Genomic DNA, 22,744 nt, shown 5'->3' on the forward strand with positions numbered 1-22,744 from the left:
ACATATTCAACAACATCCTCTAACCATGGAAAACATCAAAAGACTCGACAACAACAACCTCAACAATGAAAAACACCAAAAAATTCAACAACAAACTCATCATTCAAAATCACCAACAAATTCAACAACAACCTCAACAATGAAAAACATCAATAAATTCAACATCCTCAATATTCAAAAACACCAACAAATTTAACAAAAACCTCAACAATGAAAAACACCAAACAATTCAACAATAAAATAACCTTCAAAAAAAAACCAACAAATTCAAGAACCTCAACATTGAAAAACACCAACAAATTCAACTGCAACCTCAACTTTGAAAAACAGAAAAAAGTTCAAATAACAACCTTGATAATACCAATAAATTCAACAAAAACCTCAATATTGAAAATAACCAACAAATTCATCAACAACCTCAACAATGAAAAACATCAAAAAATTCAACAAATATCTCAACCTTCAAAAACAACTACAAATTCAACTAAAACCTCAACAATGAAAAATGCCAAAAAAATTCAACAACAACCCAAACTTTGAAAAACACAAAAAGTTCAACAACCTCAACATTGAAAAACAACAACTTATTCAACTGCAACCTCAACATTGAAAAATAGAAAAAAGTTCAAAAAAACCATTGATAACACCAACAAATTCAACAACAACCTCAATATTGAAAATTACCAACAAAGTCAACAACAACCTCAACATTGCAAAAAACCAACAAATTGAACAAAATCCTCAACAATGAAAAACATCAACAAATTCAACAGCATCCTCAACTTTTAAAAATACAAAAAAGATTTAAAAAAAACATTGATAACACCAATAAATTCAACAACAACCTCAATATTGAAAATCACCAACAAATTCAACAACATCCTCAACAACGAAAAACATCAAAAGATTCAAAAACAACAACCTCAACAATGAAAAACACCAAAAATTCAACAACAAACTCAACATTCAAAATCACCAACAAATTCAACAACAACCTCAACAATGTAAAACATCAAAAAATTCAACAACAACCTCAACATTCAAAAACACCAACAAATTTAACAAAAACCTCAACACTGAAAAACACAAAAAAAAAGTTCAACAACAACCTGAACTTTAAAAAACACCAACAAAATCAAGAACCTCAACATTGAAAAACACGAACCAATTCAACTGCAACCTCAACTTTGAAAAACACAAAAAAGTTTTTTAAAAATCCTGGATAACACCAATAAATTCATCAAAAACCTCAATATTGAAAAACACCAACAAATTCAACCAAAACCTCAACAATGAAAAACACCAGAAAATTCAACAACAACATCAACTTTGAAAAACACTATCAAATTCAACAATCTCAACATTGAAAAACATCAACAAATTCAACTACAACCTCAACTTTGAAAAATACAAAAAGGTTAAAAAAAAACATTGATAAATCAACAACAAACTAACCTTTAAAAAACACCAACAAATTCAAGAACCTCAACATTGAAAAACACCAAAAATTCAACTGCAACCTCAACATTGAAAAACACAACAAAGTATAAAAAAATGCTGTATAATACCAATAAATTCATCAAAAACCTCAATATTGAAAATCACCAACAAATTCAACAACAACCTGAACATTGCAAAACACCAACAAATTCAACAAAAACCTCAACAATGAAAAACACCAGAAAATTCAACAACAACTTCAACTTTGGAAAAACACTAACAAATTCAACAACTTAAACATTGAAAAACACCAACAAATTCAACTACAACCTCAACTTTGAAAAATACAAAAAGGTTAAAAAAAAACATTGATAACATTAATAAATTCAACAGCAACCTCAATATCGAAAATCACCAACATTTTCAACAACATCCTCTAACCATGGAAAACATTAAAAGATTCGACAACAACATCCTCAACAATGCAAAACACCAAAAATTTCAACAACAAACTCATCATTCATAAACACCAACATATTCAACAACAACCTCAACAATGAAAAACATCAATAAATTCAACATCCTAAATATTCAAAAACACCAACAAATTTAACAAAAACCTCAACAATGAAAAACACCAAACAATTCAACAATAAACTAACCTTTAAAAAACACCAACAAATTCAAGAACCTCAACATTGAAAAACACCAACAAATTCAACTGCAACCTCAACTTGGAAAACACCAACAAATTCAACAAAAACCTCAACAATGAAAAACACCAGAAAATTCAACAACAACCTGAACAATGAAAAACATCAAAAAATTCAACAACAAACTCAAAATTGAAAATCACCAACAAATTCAACAACAACCTGAACAATGAAAAACATCAAAAAATTCAACAACGATCTCAACCTTCAAAAACAACTACAAATTCAACTAAAACCTCAACAATGAAAAACACCAAAAAAATCAACAACAACCCAAACTTTGAAAAACACAAAAAGTTCAACAACCTCAATATTGAAAAACAACAACATATTCAAGTGCAACCTCAACTTTGAAAAATACAAAAAAGTTCAAAAAAACCATTGATAACACCAACAAATTCAACAACAACTTCAATATTGAAAATCACCAACAAAGTCAACAACAACCTCAACATTGCAAAAAACCAACAAGTTGAACAAAAACCTCAACAATGAAAAACATCAACAAATTCAACAACATCCTCAACTTTGAAGAACAGTAACATATTCAACACCCTCAACATTGAAAAACACCAAAAGATTCAACAACATCCTCAACTTTGAAAAACACCAACAAATTCAACAACCTCAACATTGAAGAACTCCAAGAAATTCAAGAACAACCTCAACATTGAAAAACACCAACAAATTCAACAGCAATCTCAATATTGAAAAAACCAACAAATTCAACAACAACCTCAACAATGAAAAACATCCAAAAATTCAACAACAACCTCAACAATGAAAAACACCAAAACATTCAATAACAACCTCAACATTCAAAAACACCAACAAATTCAACAACAACCTCAACAATGAAAAACACCAAAACATTCAACAACAACATCAACATTGAAAAACACCAACAAATTCAACTGCAACCTCAACATTCAAAAACACCAACAATTTCAACAAAAACCTCAACAATGAAAAACACCAAAAAATTCAACAACAACCTCACCATTGAAAAACACCAACAAATTCAACAACAACCTCAACATTCAAAAACACCAACAAATTCAACAAAAACCTCAACATTGAAAAACACCAAAAAATTCAACAACAACCTCAGCTTTGAAAAAAACTAACAAATTCAACAACCTCAACGTTGAAAAACACCAACAAATTCAACTGCAACCTCAACTTTGATAAATACAAAAAAGTTCCAGAAAAACCATTGATAACACCAAAAAAATCAACAACAACCTCAATATTGAAAATCACCGATAAATTCAAGAACAACCTCAACAATGAAAAAGTTCATAAAATACAACAACAACCTGAACAATGAAAAACACCAAATTATTCGACAACAACCTCACATTCAAAACAACAGCAAATTCAACAACAACCTCAACATTCAAAAACACCAACAAATTCAACAACAACTTCAACAATGAAAAACACCAACAAATTCAACATCAACCTCAACATTCAAAACACCAACAAATTCAACATCAACCTCAACATTCAAATACACCAACAAATACAACAACAACCTCAGCATTCAAAAACAACAACAAATTCAACAAAAACCTCAACAATGAAAAACAGCAAAAAATTCAATGACAACCTCAACATTCAAAACCACCAACAATTTCAACAACAACCTCAGCAGTGAAAAACATCAAAAAATTCAACATCAACAACCTCAACAATGAAAAACACCAACAAATTCAACAACAACCTCAACAATGAAAAACACCAAAAAATTCAACAAGAAACTCAACATTGAAAATCACCAACAAATTCAACAAAAATCTCAACAATGAAAAACATGAACAAATTCAACTGCAATATCAACTTTGAAATATACAAAAAAGTTCCAAAAATCCATTGATAACACCAACAAATTCAACAACAACATCAATATTGAAAATCACCAACAAATTCGACAACAAGCTCAACATTGCAAAACACCAACAAATTCAACAAAAACCTCAACAATGAAAAACACCAAAATAGACAACAAGAACCTCAACTTTGAAAAACACTAACTAATTCAACAACCTCAACATTGAAAAACACCAACAAATTCAACTGCAGCCTCAACTTTGAAAAATTCAAAAAAGTTTAAAAAAAACATATATAACACCAATAAATTCAACAACAACCTCAATATTGAAAATCACCATCAAATTCAACAACAACCTCAACAATGAAAAACATCAAAAGATTCAACAACAACAACCTCAACAATGAAAAACATCAAAAAATTCAGCAACAACCTCAACATTCAAAAACACCAACAAATTTAACAAAAACCTCAACAATGAAAAACACAAAAAAAAAAGTTCAACAACGACCTGAACTTTAAAAAACACCAACAAAATCAAGAACCTCAACATTGAAAAACACCAACCAATTCAACTGCAACCTCAACTTTGAAAAACACAAAAAAGTTTTTAAAAAATCCTGGATAACAACAATAAATTCATCAAAAACCTCAACATTGAAAATCACCAACAAATTCAACAGAAACCTCAACAATGAAAAACTCCAGAAAATTCAACAACAACTTCAACTTTGAAAAACACTAACAAATTCAACAACCTCAACACTGAAAAACATCAACAAATTCAACTACAACCTCAACTTTGAAAAATACAAAAAGGTTAAAAAAAAACATTGATAACATCAACAAATTCAACAGCAACCTCAATATCAAAAATCACCAACACATTCAACAACATCCTCTAACCATGAAAAACATCTAACGATTCGACAACAACAACCTCAACAATGAAAAACACCAAAAAATTCAACAACAAACTCATCATTCAAAATCACCAACAAATTCAACAACAACCTCAACAATGAAAAACACCAACAAATTCAACATCAACCTTAACATTCAAATACACCAACAAATACAACAACAACCTCAACATTGAAAAACACCAAAAAATTCAACAACAAACTCAACATTGAAAATCATCTCAAATTCAACAACAACCACAACAATGAAAATCACCAAATAATTCAACAACAACCTCAACATTCAAAACACCAACAAACTCAACAACAACCTCAGCATTCAAAAACAACAACAAATTCAACAAAAACATCAACAATGAAAAACACCAAAAAATTCAATGACAAACTCAACATTCAAGACACCAACAAATTCAACAACAACTTCAACATTCAAATACACCAACAAATTCAACAACAACCTCAACAATGATAAACACCAAAAAATTCAACAACAACCTCAACATTCAAAACCACCAACAATTTCAACAACAACCTCAGCAGTGAAAAACATCAAAAAATTCAACATCAACAACCTCAACAATGAAAAACACCAACAAATTCAACAACAACCTCAACAATGAAAAACACCAAAAAATTCAACAACAAACTCAACATTGAAAATCACCAACAAATTCAACAAAAATCTCAACAATGAAAAACATCAAAAAATTCAACAACAACCTCAACATTCCAAAACACCAACAAATGCAACAAAAACCACAACAATGAAAACACCAAAAAATACAACAACAGCCACAACTTTGTAAAACACCAACAAATTCAACAACCTCAACATTGAAAAATGCCAACAAATTCAAGTGCAAACTCAACTTTGAAAAGCACAAAAAGGTTTTAAAAAAAACATTGAAAACACCAATAAATTCAACAACAACCTCAGTAATGAAAAACACCAAAAAATTAAACAACAACCTCAACATTGAAAAACTCCAACAATTTCAATAACAACCTCAACAATGAAAAACACCAACAAATTGAACTGCAACCTCAACTTTGAAAAATACCAACAAAATCAAAAACGTCTACATTGAAAAACACCAACCAATTCAACTAAAACGTCAATGTTGTTAGTCACCAACAAATTCAACTACAACCTCAACATTCAAAAACACCAACAAATTCAACAATAACCTCAACAATGGAAAACACCACAAATTCATCAAAAACCTCAACAATGAAAAACACCAAAAAATTCATCAACAAACTCAACATTCAAAAAAACCAACAAATTAAACAAAAACCTCAACAATGAAAAGCACCAAAACATTCAACAGCAACCTCAGCTTTGAGAAGCAACAAAAGATTCAAAAACCTCAACATTCAAAAAAACCAACAAATTCAACAAATACCTCAGCAATGAAAAACACCAACAAATTCAACAACCTCAACATTGAAGAACTCCAAGAAATTCAATAACAACCTCAACAATGAAAAACACCAAAAGATTCAACAACATCCTCAACTTTGAAAAACACCAACAAATTCAACAACCTCAACATTGAAGAACTCCAAGAAATTCAAGAACAACCTCAACATTGAAAAACACCAACAAATTCAACAGCAATCTCAATATTGAAAAAACCAACAAATTCAACAACAACCTCAACAATGAAAAACATCCAAAAATTCAACAACAACCTCAACAATGAAAAACACCAAAACATTCAATAACAACCTCAACATTCAAAAACACCAACAAATTCAACAACAACCTCAACAATGAAAAACACCAAAACATTCAACAACAACATCAACATTGAAAAACACCAACAAATTCAACTGCAACCTCAACATTCAAAAACACCAACAATTTCAACAAAAACCTCAACAATGAAAAACACCAAAAAATTCAACAACAACCTCACCATTGAAAAACACCAACAAATTCAACAACAACCTCAACATTCAAAAACACCAACAAATTCAACAAAAACCTCAACATTGAAAAACACCAAAAAATTCAACAACAACCTCAGCTTTGAAAAAAACTAACAAATTCAACAACCTCAACGTTGAAAAACACCAACAAATTCAACTGCAACCTCAACTTTGATAAATACAAAAAAGTTCCAGAAAAACCATTGATAACACCAAAAAAATCAACAACAACCTCAATATTGAAAATCACCGATAAATTCAAGAACAACCTCAACAATGAAAAAGTTCATAAAATACAACAACAACCTGAACAATGAAAAACACCAAATTATTCGACAACAACCTCACATTCAAAACAACAGCAAATTCAACAACAACCTCAACATTCAAAAACACCAACAAATTCAACAACAACTTCAACAATGAAAAACACCAACAAATTCAACATCAACCTCAACATTCAAAACACCAACAAATTCAACATCAACCTCAACATTCAAATACACCAACAAATACAACAACAACCTCAGCATTCAAAAACAACAACAAATTCAACAAAAACCTCAACAATGAAAAACAGCAAAAAATTCAATGACAACCTCAACATTCAAAACCACCAACAATTTCAACAACAACCTCAGCAGTGAAAAACATCAAAAAATTCAACATCAACAACCTCAACAATGAAAAACACCAACAAATTCAACAACAACCTCAACAATGAAAAACACCAAAAAATTCAACAAGAAACTCAACATTGAAAATCACCAACAAATTCAACAAAAATCTCAACAATGAAAAACATGAACAAATTCAACTGCAATATCAACTTTGAAATATACAAAAAAGTTCAAAAAATCCATTGATAACACCAAGAAATTCAACAACAACATCAATATTGAAAATCACCAACAAATTCGACAACAAGCTCAACATTGCAAAACACCAACAAATTCAACAAAAACCTCAACAATGAAAAACACCAAAATAGACAACAAGAACCTCAACTTTGAAAAACACTAACTAATTCAACAACCTCAACATTGAAAAACACCAACAAATTCAACTGCAGCCTCAACTTTGAAAAATTCAAAAAAGTTTAAAAAAAAACATAAATAACACCAATAAATTCAACAACAACCTCAATATTGAAAATCACCATCAAATTCAACAACAACCTCAACAATGAAAAACATCAAAAGATTCAACAACAACAACCTCAACAATGAAAAACATCAAAAAATTCAACAACAACCTCAACATTCAAAAAAAGCATCAAATTCAACCAAAACCTCAACAATGAAAAACACCAATAAATTAACAACAACCACAACCTTGAAAAACAACAACAAATTCAAGAACCTCAACATTGAAAAACACGAACCAATTCAACTGCAACCTCAACATTGAAAAACACAAAAAAGTATTAAAAAAATGCTGGATAATACCAATAAATTCATCAAAAAACTCAATATTGAAAATCACCAACAAATTGAACATCAAACTGAACGTTGCAAAACACCAACAAATTAAACAAAAACCTCAACAATGAAAAACACCAGAAAATTCAACTACAACTTCAACGTTGAAAAACACTAACAAATTCAACAACTTAAACATTGAAAAACACCAACAAATTCAACTACAACCTCAACTTTGAAAAATACAAAAAGGTTAAAAAAACATTGATATCATCAATAAATTCAACAGGAACCTCAATATCGAAAATCACCAACATATTCAACAACATCCTCTAACCATGGAAAACATCAAAAGACTCGACAACAACAACCTCAACAATGAAAAACACCAAAAAATTCAACAACAAACTCATCATTCAAAATCACCAACAAATTCAACAACAACTTCAACAATGAAAAACATCAATAAATTCAACATCCTCAATATTCAAAAACACCAACAAATTTAACAAAAACCTCAACAATGAAAAACACCAAACAATTCAACAATAAACTAACCTTTAAAAAAAACCAACAAATTCAAGAACCTCAACATTGAAAAACATCAACAAATTCAACTGCAACCTCAACTTTGAAAAACACAAAAAAGTTTAAAAAACAACCTTGATAACACCAATAAATTCAACAAAAACCTCAATATTGAAAATAACCAACAAATTCATCAACAACCTCAACAATGAAAAACATCAAAAAATTCAACAAATATCTCAACCTTCAAAAACAACTACAAATTCAACTAAAACCTCAACAATGAAAAATGCCAAAAAAATTCAACAACAACCCAAACTTTGAAAAACACAAAAAGTTCAACAACCTCAACATTGAAAAACAACAACTTATTCAACTGCAACCTCAACATTGAAAAATAGAAAAAAGTTCAAAAAAACCATTGATAACACCAACAAATTCAACAACAACCTCAATATTGAAAATCACCAACAAAGTCAACAACAACCTCAACATTGCAAAAAACCAACAAATTGAACAAAATCCTCAACAATGAAAAACATCAACACATTCAACAGCATCCTCAACTTTGAAGAACACTAACATATTCAACCCCCTCAACATTGAAAAACACCAACAAATTCAACTGCCACCTCAACTTTGAAAAATACTAAAAAGATTTTAAAAAAACATTGATAACACCAATAAATTCAACAACAACCTCAATATTGAAAATCACCAACAAATTCAACAACATCCTCAACAACAAAAAACATCAAAAGATTCAAAAACAACAACCTCAACAATGAAAAACACCAAAAATTCAACAACAAACTCAACATTCAAAATCACCAACAATTTCAACAACAACCTCAACAATGTAAAACATCAAAAAATTCAACAACAACCTCAACATTCAAAAACACCAACAAATTTAACAAAAACCTCAACACTGAAAAACACAAAAAAAAAGTTCAACAACAACCTGAACTTTAAAAAACACCAACAAAATCAAGAACCTCAACATTGAAAAACACGAACCAATTCAACTGCAACCTCAACTTTGAAAAACACAAAAAAGTTTTTAAAAAATCCTGGATAACACCAATAAATTCATCAAAAACCTCAATATTGAAAAACACCAACAAATTCAACCAAAACCTCAACAATGAAAAACACCAGAAAATTCAACAACAACATCAACTTTGAAAAACACTATCAAATTCAACAATCTCAACATTGAAAAACATCAACAAATTCAACTACAACCTCAACTTTGAAAAATACAAAAAGGTTAAAAAAAAACATTGATAAATCAACAACAAACTAACCTTTAAAAAACACCAACAAATTCAAGAACCTCAACATTGAAAAACACCAAAAATTCAACTGCAACCTCAACATTGAAAAACACAAAAAAGTATAAAAAAATGCTGTATAATACCAATAAATTCATCAAAAACCTCAATATTGAAAATCACCAACAAATTCAACAACAACCTGAACATTGCAAAACACCAACAAATTCAACAAAAACCTCAACAATGAAAAACACCAGAAAATTCAACAACAACTTCAACTTTGAAAAACACTAACAAATTCAACAACTTAAACATTGAAAAACACCAACAAATTCAACTACAACCTCAACTTTGAAAAATACAAAAAGGTTAAAAAAAAACATTGATAACATTAATAAATTCAACAGCAACCTCAATATCGAAAATCACCAACATATTCAACAACATTCTCTAACCATGGAAAACATTAAAAGATTCGACAACAACATCCTCAACAATGCAAAACACCAAAAATTTCAACAACAAACTCATCATTCATAAACACCAACAAATTCAACAACAACCTCAACAATGAAAAACATCAATAAATTCAACATCCTAAATATTCAAAAACACCAACAAATTTAACAAAAACCTCAACAATGAAAAACACCAAACAATTCAACAATAAACTAACCTTTAAAAAACACCAACAAATTCAAGAACCTCAACATTGAAAAACACCAACAAATTCAACTGCAACCTCAACTTGGAAAACACCAACAAATTCAACAAAAACCTCAACAATGAAAAACACCAGAAAATTCAACAACAACTTCAACTTTGAAAAACACTAACAAATTCAACAACTTAAACATTGAAAAACACCAACAAATTCAACTACAACCTCAACTTTGAAAAACACAAAAAAGTTTAAAAAACAACCTTGATAACACCAATAAATTCAACAAAAACCTCAATATTGAAAATAACCAACAAATTCATCAACAACCTCAACAATGAAAAACATCAAAAAATTCAACAACAACCTCAACATTGAAAAACTCCAAAAATTTGAACAACAATCTTCTCAATGAAAAACAGCAAAAAATTCAACAACAAACTCAAAATTGAAAATCACCAACAAATTCAACAACATCCTGAACAATGAAAAACATCAAAAAATTCAACAACGATCTCAACCTTCAAAAACAACTACAAATTCAACTAAAACCTCAACAATGAAAAATACCAAAAAATTCAACAACAACCCAAACTTTGAAAAACACAAAAAGTTCAACAACCTCAATATTGAAAAACAACAACATATTCAAGTGCAACCTCAACTTTGAAAAATACAAAAAAGTTCAAAAAAACCGTTGATAACACCAAGAAATTCAACAACAACTTCAATATTGAAAATCACCAACAAAGTCAACAACAACCTCAACATTGCAAAAAACCAACAAGTTGAACAAAAACCTCAACAATGAAAAACATCAACAAATTCAACAACATCCTCAACTTTGAAGAACACTAACATATTCAACACCCTCAACATTGAAAAACACCAACAAATTCAACTGCCACCTCAACTTTGAAAAATACAAAAAAGAATTAAAAAAACATTGATAACACCAATAAATTCAACAACAACCTCAATATTGAAAATCACCAACAAATTCAACAACATCCTCAACAATGAAAAAGATCAAAAGATTCAAAAACAACAACCTCAACAATGAAAAACACCAAAAATTCAACAACAAACTCAACATTCAAAATCACCAACAAATTCAACAACAACCTCAACAATGAAAAACATCAAAAAATTCAGCAACAACCTCAACATTCAAAAACACCAACAAATTTAACAAAAACCTCAACAATGAAAAACACAAAAAAAAAAGTTCAACAACGACCTGAACTTTAAAAAACACCAACAAAATCAAGAACCTCAACATTGAAAAACACCAACCAATTCAACTGCAACCTCAACTTTGAAAAACACAAAAAGGTTTTTAAAAAATCCTGGATAACACCAATAAATTCATCAAAAACCTCAACATTGAAAAACACCAACAAATTCAACAGAAACCTCAACAATGAAAAACTCCAGAAAATTCAACAACAACTTCAACTTTGAAAAACACTAACAAATTCAACAACCTCAACACTGAAAAACATCAACAAATTCAACTACAACCTCAACTTTGAAAAATACAAAAAGGTTAAAAAAAAACATTGATAACATCAACAAATTCAACAGCAACCTCAATATCAAAAATCACCAACACATTCAACAACATCCTCTAACCATGAAAAACATCTAACGATTCGACAACAACAACCTCAACAATGAAAAACACCAAAAAATTCAACAACAAACTCATCATTCAAAATCACCAACAAATTCAACAACAACCTCAACAATGAAAAACACCAACAAATTCAACATCAACCTTAACATTCAAATACACCAACAAATACAACAACAACCTCAACATTGAAAAACACCAAAAAATTCAACAACAAACTCAACATTGAAAATCAACTCAAATTCAACAACAACCACAACAATGAAAATCACCAAATAATTCAACAACAACCTCAACATTCAAAACACCAACAAACTCAACAACAACCTCAGCATTCAAAAACAACAACAAATTCAACAAAAACATCAACAATGAAAAACACCAAAAAATTCAATGACAAACTCAACATTCAAGACACCAACAAATTCAACAACAACTTCAACATTCAAATACACCAACAAATTCAACAACAACCTCAACAATGATAAACACCAAAAAATTCAACAACAACCTCAACATTCAAAACCACCAACAATTTCAACAACAACCTCAGCAGTGAAAAACATCAAAAAATTCAACATCAACAACCTCAACAATGAAAAACACCAACAAATTCAACAACAACCTCAACAATGAAAAACACCAAAAAATTCAACAACAAACTCAACATTGAAAATCACCATCAAATTCAACAAAAATCTCAACAATGAAAAACATCAAAAAATTCAACAACAACCTTAACATTCCAAAACACCAACAAATGCAACAAAAACCACAACAATGAAAACACCAAAAAATACAACAACAGCCACAACTTTGTAAAACACCAACAAATTCAACAACCTCAACATTGAAAAATGCCAACAAATTCAAGTGCAAACTCAACTTTGAAAAGCACAAAAAGGTTTTAAAAAAAAACATTGAAAACACCAATAAATTCAATAACAACCTCAACAATGAAAAACACCAACAAAATCAAAAACGTCTACATTGAAAAACACCAACCAATTCAACTAAAACGTCAATGTTGTTAGTCACCAACAAATTCAACTACAACCTCAACATTCAAAAACACCAACAAATTCAACAATAACCTCAACAATGGAAAACACCACAAATTCATCAAAAACCTCAACAATGAAAAACACCAAAAAATTCATCAACAAACTCAACATTCAAAAAAACCAACAAATTAAACAAAAACCTCAACAATGAAAAGCACCAAAACATTCAACAGCAACCTCAGCTTTGAGAAGCAACAAAAGATTCAAAAACCTCAACATTCAAAAAAACCAACAAATTCAACAAATACCTCAGCAATGAAAAACACCAACAAATTCAACAACCTCAACATTGAAGAACTCCAAGAAATTCAATAACAACCTCAACAATGAAAAACACCAAAAGATTCAACAACATCCTCAACTTTGAAAAACACCAACAAATTCAACAACCTCAACATTGAAGAACTCCAAGAAATTCAAGAACAACCTCAACATTGAAAAACACCAACAAATTCAACAGCAATCTCAATATTGAAAAAACCAACAAATTCAACAACAACCTCAACAATGAAAAACATCCAAAAATTCAACAACAACCTCAACAATGAAAAACACCAAAACATTCAATAACAACCTCAACATTCAAAAACACCAACAAATTCAACAACAACCTCAACAATGAAAAACACCAAAACATTCAACAACAACATCAACATTGAAAAACACCAACAAATTCAACTGCAACCTCAACATTTAAAAACACCAACAATTTCAACAAAAACCTCAACAATGAAAAACACCAAAAAATTCAACAACAACCTCACCATTGAAAAACACCAACAAATTCAACAACAAACTCAACAATGGAAAACACCACAAATTCATCAAAAACCTCAACAATGAAAAACACCAAAAAATTCATCAACAAACTCAACATTCAAAAAAATCAACAAATTAAACAAAAACCTCAACAATGAAAAGCACCAAAACATTCAACAGCAACCTCAGCTTTGAGAAGCAACAAAAGATTCAAAAACCTCAACATTCAAAAAAACCATCAAATTCAACAAATACCTCAGCAATGAAAAACACCAACAAATTCAACAACCTCAACATTGAAGAACTCCAAGAAATTCAAGAACAACCTCAACAATGAAAAACACCAAAAGATTCAACAACATCCTCAACTTTGAAAAACACCAACAAATTCAACTGCAACCTCAACATTCAAAAACACCAACAATTTCAACAAAAACCTCAACAATGAAAAACACCAAAAAATTCAACAACAACCTCACCATTGAAAAACACCAACAAATTCAACAACAACCTCAACATTCAAAAACACCAACAAATTCAACAAAAACCTCAACATTGAAAAACACCAAAAAATTCAACAACAACCTCAGCAGTGAAAAACATCAAAAAATTCAACATCAACAACCTCAACAATGAAAAACACCAACCAATTCAACAACAACCTCAACAATGAAAAACACCAAAAAATTCAACAAGAAACTCAACATTGAAAATCACCAACAAATTCAACAAAAATCTCAACAATGAAAAACATGAACAAATTCAACTGCAATATCAACTTTGAAATATACAAAAAAGTTCAAAAAATCCATTGATAACACCAAGAAATTCAACAACAACATCAATATTGAAAATCACCAACGAATTCGACAACAAGCTCAACATTGCAAAACACCAACAAATTCAACAAAAACCTCAACAATGAAAAACACCAAAATAGACAACAAGAACCTCAACTTTGAAAAACACTAACTAATTCAACAACCTCAACATTGAAAAACACCAACAAATTCAACTGCAGCCTCAACTTTGAAAAATTCAAAAAAGTTTAAAAAAAAACATAAATAACACCAATAAATTCAACAACAACCTCAATATTGAAAATCACCATCAAATTCAACAACAACCTCAACAATGAAAAACATCAAAAGATTCAACAACAACAACCTCAACAATGAAAAACATCAAAAAATTCAACAACAACCTCAACATTCAAAAAAAGCATCAAATTCAACAAAAACCTCAACAATGAAAAACACCAATAAATTAACAACAACCACAACTTTGAAAAACAACAACAAATTCAAGAACCTCAACATTGAAAAACACGAACCAATTCAACTGCAACCTCAACATTGAAAAACACAAAAAAGTATTAAAAAAATGCTGGATAATACCAATAAATTCATCAAAAACCTCAATATTGAAAATCACCAACAAATTGAACATCAAACTGAACATTGCAAAACACCAACAAATTCAACAAAAACCTCAACAATGAAAAACACCAGAAAATTCAACTACAACTTCAACGTTGAAAAACACTAACAAATTCAACAACTTAAACATTGAAAAACACCAACAAATTCAACTACAACCTCAACTTTGAAAAATACAAAAAGGTTAAAAAAACATTGATATCATCAATAAATTCAACAGGAACCTCAATATCGAAAATCACCAACATATTCAACAACATCCTCTAACCATGGAAAACATCAAAAGACTCGACAACAACAACCTCAACAATGAAAAACACCAAAAAATTCAACAACAAACTCATCATTCAAAATCACCAACAAATTCAACAACAACCTCAACAATGAAAAACATCAATAAATTCAACATCCTCAATATTCAAAAACACCAACAAATTTAACAAAAACCTCAACAATGAAAAACACCAAACAATTCAACAATAAAATAACCTTCAAAAAAAAACCAACAAATTCAAGAACCTCAACATTGAAAAACACCAACAAATTCAACTGCAACCTCAAATTTGAAAAACACAAAAAAGTTTAAAAAACAACCTTGATAACACCAATAAATTCAACAAAAACCTCAATATTGAAAATAACCAACAAATTCATCAACAACCTCAACAATGAAAAACATCAAAAAATTCAACAACAACCTCAACATTGAAAAACTCCAAAAATTTGAACAACAATCTTCTCAATGAATAACAGCAAAAAATTCAACAACAAACTCAAAATTGAAAATCACCAACAAATTCAACAACAACCTGAACAATGAAAAACATCAAAAAATTCAACAAATATCTCAACCTTCAAAAACAACTACAAATTCAACTAAAACCTCAACAATGAAAAATACCAAAAAAATTCAACAACAACCCAAACTTTGAAAAACACAAAAAGTTCAACAACCTCAACATTGAAAAACAACAACTTATTCAACTGCAACCTCAACATTGAAAAATAGAAAAAAGTTCAAAAAAACCATTGATAACACCAACAAATTCAACAACAACCTCAATATTGAAAATCACCAACAAAGTCAACAACAACCTCAACATTGCAAAAAACCAACAAATTGAACAAAAACCTCAACAATGAAAAACATCAACAAATTCAACAGCATCCTCAACTTTGAAGAACACTAACATATTCAACCCACTCAACATTGAAAAACACCAAAAAATTCAAATGCCAAATCAACTTTGAAAAATACAAAAAAGATTTAAAAAAAACATTGATAACACCAATAAATTCAACAACAACCTCAATATTGAAAATCACCAACAAATTCAACAACATCCTCAACAACGAAAAACATCAAAAGATTCAAAAACAACAACCTCAACAATGATAAACACCAGAAATTCAACAAGAAACTCAACATTCAAAATCACCAACAAAGTCAACAACAACCTCAACACTGAAAAACACAAAAAAAAAGTTCAACAACAACCTGAACTTTAAAAAACACCAACAAAATCAAGAACCTCAACATTGAAAAACACCAACAAATTCAACTGCAACCTCAACTTTGAAAAACACAAAAAAGTTTTTAAAAAATCCTGGATAACACCAATAAATTCATCAAAAACCTCAATATTGAAAAACACCAACAAATTCAACAAAAACCTCAACAATGAAAAACACCAGAAAATTCAACAACAACATCAACTTTGAAAAACACTAACAAATTCAACAACCTCAACATTGAAAAACATCAACAAATTCAACTACAACCTCAACTTTGAAAAATATAAAAAGGTTAAAAAAAAAACATTGATAACATCAATAAATTCAACAGCAACCTCAATATGAAAAATCACCAACACATTCAACAACATCCTCTAACCATGAAAAACATCTAACGATTCGAAAACAACAACCTCAACAATGAAATACACCAAAAAATTCAACAACAAACTCATCATTCAAAATCACCAACAAATTCAACAACAACCTCACCAATGAAAAACATCAATAAATTCAACATCCTCAACATTCAAAAACACCAACAAATTTAACAAAAACCTCAACAATGAAAAACACCATAAAATTCAACAACAAACTAACCTTTAAAAAACACCAACAAATTCAAGAACCTCAACATTGAAAAACACCAAAAATTCAACTGCAACCTCAACATTGAAAAACACAAAAAAGTATAAAAAAAATGCTGGATAATACCAATAAATTCATCAAAAACCTCAATATTGAAAATCACCAACAAATTCAACAACAACCTGAACATTGCAAAACACCAACAAATTCAACAAAAACCTCAACAATGAAAAACACCAGAAAATTCAACAACAACTTCAACTTTGAAAAACACTAACAAATTCAACAACTTAAACATTGAAAAACACCAATAAATTCAACTACAACCTCAACTTTGAAAAATACAAAAAGGTTAAAAAAAAACATTGATATCATTAATAAATTCAACAGCAACCTCAATATCGAAAATCACCAACATATTCAACAACATCCTCTAACCATGGAAAACATTAAAAGATTCGACAACAACATCCTCAACAATGCAAAACACCAAAAATTTCAACAACAAACTCATCATTCATAAACACCAACAAATTCAACAACAACCTCAACAATGAAAAACGTCAATAAATTCAACATCCTAAATATTCAAAAACACCAACAAATTTAACAAAAACCTCAACAATGAAAAACACCAAACAATTCAACAATAAACTAACCTTTAAAAAACACCATCAAATTCAAGAACCTCAACATTGAAAAACACCAACAAATTCAACTGCAACCTCAACTTGGAAAACACCAACAAATTCAACAAAAACCTCAACAATGAAAAACACCAGAAAATTCAACAACAACTTCAACTTTGAAAAACACTAACAAATTCAACAACTTAAACATTGAAAAACACCAACAAATTCTACTACAACCTCAACTTTGAAAAATACAAAAAGGTTAAAAAAAAACATTGATAACATTAATAAATTCAACAGCAACCTCAATATCGAAAATCACCAACATATTCAACAACATCCTCTAACCATGGAAAACATTAAAAGATTCGACAACAACAACCTCAACAATGAAAAACACCAAAAATTTCAACAACAAACTCATCATTCATAAACACCAACAAATTCAACAGCAACCTCAACAATGAAAAACATCAATAAATTCAACATCCTAAATATTCAAAAACACCAACAAATTTAACAACAACCTCAACAATGAAAAACACCAAACAATTCAACAATAAACTAACCTTTAAAAAACACCAACAAATTCAAGAACCTCAACATTGAAAAACGCCAACAAATTCAACTGCAAACTCAACTTTGAAAAACACAAAAAAGTTTAAAAAACAACCTTGATAACACCAATAAATTCAACAAAAACCTCAATATTGAAAATAACCAACAAATTCATCAACAACCTCAGCAATGAAAAACATCAAAAAATTCAACAACAACCTCAACATTGAAAAACTCCAAAAATTTGAACAACAATCTTCTCAATGAAAAACAGCAAAAAATTCAACAACAAACTCAAAATTGAAAATCACCAACAAATTCAACAACAACCTGAACAATGAAAAACATCAAAAAATTCAACAACGATCTCAACCTTCAAAAACAACTACAAATTCAACTAAAACCTCAACAATGAAAAATACCAAAAAATTCAACAACAACCCAAACTTTGAAAAACACAAAAAGTTCAACAGCCTCAATATTGAAAAACAACAACATATTCAAGTGCAACCTCAACTTTGAAAAATACAAAAAAGTTCAAAAAAACCATTGATAACACCAACAAATTCAACAACAACCTCAATATTGAAAATCACCGACAAAGTCAACAACAACCTCAACATTGCAAAAAACCAACAAGTTGAACAAAAACCTCAACAATGAAAAACATCAACAAATTCAACAACATCCTCAACTTTGAAGAACACTAACATATTCAACACCCTCAACATTGAAAAACACCAACAAATTCAACTGCCACCTCAACTTTGAAAAATACAAAAAAGATTTAAAAAAACATTGATAACACCAATAAATTCAACAGCAACCTCAATATTGAAAATCACCAACAAATTCAACAACATCCTCAACAATGAAAAAGATCAAAAGATTCAAAAACAACAACCTCAACAATGAAAAACACCAAAAATTCAACAACAAACTCAACATTCAAAATCACCAACAAATTCAACAACAACCTCAACAATGAAAAACATCAAAAAATTCAGCAACAACCTCAACATTCAAAAACACCAACAAATTTAACAAAAACCTCAACAATGAAAAACACAAAAAAAAAAGTTCAACAACGACCTGAACTTTAAAAAACACCAACAAAATCAAGAACCTCAACATTGAAAAACACCAACCAATTCAACTGCAACCTCAACTTTGAAAAACACAAAAAAGTTTAAAAAAAATCCTGGATAACACCAATAAATTCATCAAAAACCTTAACATTGAAAAACACCAACAAATTCAACAGAAACCTCAACAATGAAAAACTCCAGAAAATTCAACAACAACTTCAACTTTGAAAAACACTAACAAATTCAACAACCTCAACACTGAAAAACATCAACAAATTCAACTACAACCTCAACTTTGAAAAATACAAAAAGGTTAAAAAAAAACATTGATAACATCAATAAATTCAACAGCAACCTCAATATCAAAAATCACCAACACATTCAACAACATCCTCTAACCATGAAAAACATCTAACGATTCGACAACAACAACCTCAACAATGAAAAACACCAAAAAATTCAACAACAAACTCATCATTCAAAATCACCAACAAATTCAATAACAACCTCAACAATGACAAACATCAATAAATTCAACATCCTCAACATTCAAAAACAAAAACAATTTCATCAAAAACCTCAACAATGAAAAACATCAAAAGATTCCACAACAACAACCTCAACAATGAAAAACACCAAAATATTCAACAACAAACTCAACATTCAAAAACACCAAGAAATTTAACAAAAACCTCAACAATGAAAAACACCAAAAAAATTCAACAACAACCTGAACTTTAAAAAACACCAACAAATTCAACGAACTCAACATTGAAAAACACCAACAAATTCGACTGAAAACTCAACTTTTAAAAACATAAAAAAGTTTAAAAAAACCTTTGATAACACCAACAAATTCGACAACTACCTCAATATTGAAAATCACCGACAAATTCAACATCAACCTCAAAAATGAAAAACATCAAAAAATTCAACAAAAACATCAACTTTAAAAAACACCAACAAATTCAACAACCTCAACATTGAAAAACATCAACAAATTCAACAGCAACATCAACTTTGATAAACACAAAAAGGTTTAAAAAAAAACCTTGATAACATCAATAAATTCAACAACAATCTCAATATTGAAAATCACCAACAAATTCATCAACAACCAAAACAATGAAAAACATCAAAAAATTCAACAAAAAGGACCTCAGCAATGAAAAACACCATAAAATTCAACAACAAGCTCAACATTGAAAAACTCCAACAATTTCAACAACATCCTCCGCGATGAAAAACATCAATAAATTCAACAACAACCTCAACATTCAAAAACAACAACAAATTCAACAAAAAGCTCAACAATGAAAAACATCAAAAAATTCAACAACAACATCAACTTTGAATAACACCACAAAATTCAACAACCTCAACATTGATACACATGAACAAATTCAACTGCAACCTCAACTTTAAAAAATACATAAAAGATCAAAAAAACCATTGATAACACCAACAAATTCAACAACAACATCAATATTGAAAAACACCATCAAATTCGACAACAACCTCAACATTGCAAAACAGCAACAAATTCAACAAAAACCTCAAGAATGAAAAACACCAAAATATTCAACAACAAATTCAACTTTGAAAAACACTAACAAATTCAAAAACCTCAACATTGAAAAGCACCAACAAATTGAACTGCTACCTCAACCTTGAAAAATACAAAAAAGTTTAAAAAAAAACATAGATAACACCAATAAATTCAACAACAACCTCAATATCGAAAATTACCAACAAATTCAACAACAACCTCAACAATGAAAAATATCAAAAGATTCAACAACAACAACCTCAACCATGAAAAACACCAAAGAATTCAACAACAAAATCAACATTCAAAATCACCAACAAATTCAACAATAACCTCAGCAATGAAAAAATTCAAAAAATTCAACAACAACCTCAACATTCAAAACACCAACAAATTCAACAAAAACCTCAACCATGAAAAACACCAAAAAATTAACAACAACCTCAACTTTGAAAAACACTATCAAATTCAACGACCTCAACATTGAAAAATACCAAAAAATTCAACAATAAACTCAGCATTCAAAATCACCAACAAATTCAACAACAACCTCAACAATGAAAAACATCAAAAAATTCGACAACATCCTCAACATTCAACAGCACCAACAAATTTAATAAAAACCTCAACAATGAAAAACACCAAAAAATTCAACAACAACCTCAACTTTGAAAAACACCAACAAATTCAACAACCTCAACATTGAAAAACACCAACAAATTCAAATGCAACCTCAACTTTGAAAAACACAAAAAAGTTTTAAAAAAAACCTTGATAACACCAATAAATTCAACAACAACCTCAATATTGAAAATCAGCAACAAATTCATTCACAACCAAAACAATGAATAACATCAATAGATTCAACAAAAACGACGTAATCAATGAAAAACACCAAAAACTTCAACAACAACCTCAACATTGAAAAACTCCAACAATTTCAACAACAACCTTCACAATGAAAAGCACCAAAAAATTCAACAACAAAATCAAAATTGAAAATCACCAACAAATTCATCAACAACCACAACTTTGAAAAACACCAACAAATTCAACAACCTCAACATTGAAAAACACCAACATATTCAACTGCAACCTCAACTTTGCAAATTGCAAAAAAGTTCAAATGAACCTTTGATACAAGCAACAAATTCAACAACAACCTCAACATTGAAAAACTC

Source organism: Cetorhinus maximus, chromosome X (genome assembly GCF_964194155.1).
Source record: "Cetorhinus maximus chromosome X, sCetMax3.hap1.1, whole genome shotgun sequence".
Taxonomy (NCBI): Eukaryota; Metazoa; Chordata; class Chondrichthyes; order Lamniformes; family Cetorhinidae; genus Cetorhinus; species Cetorhinus maximus.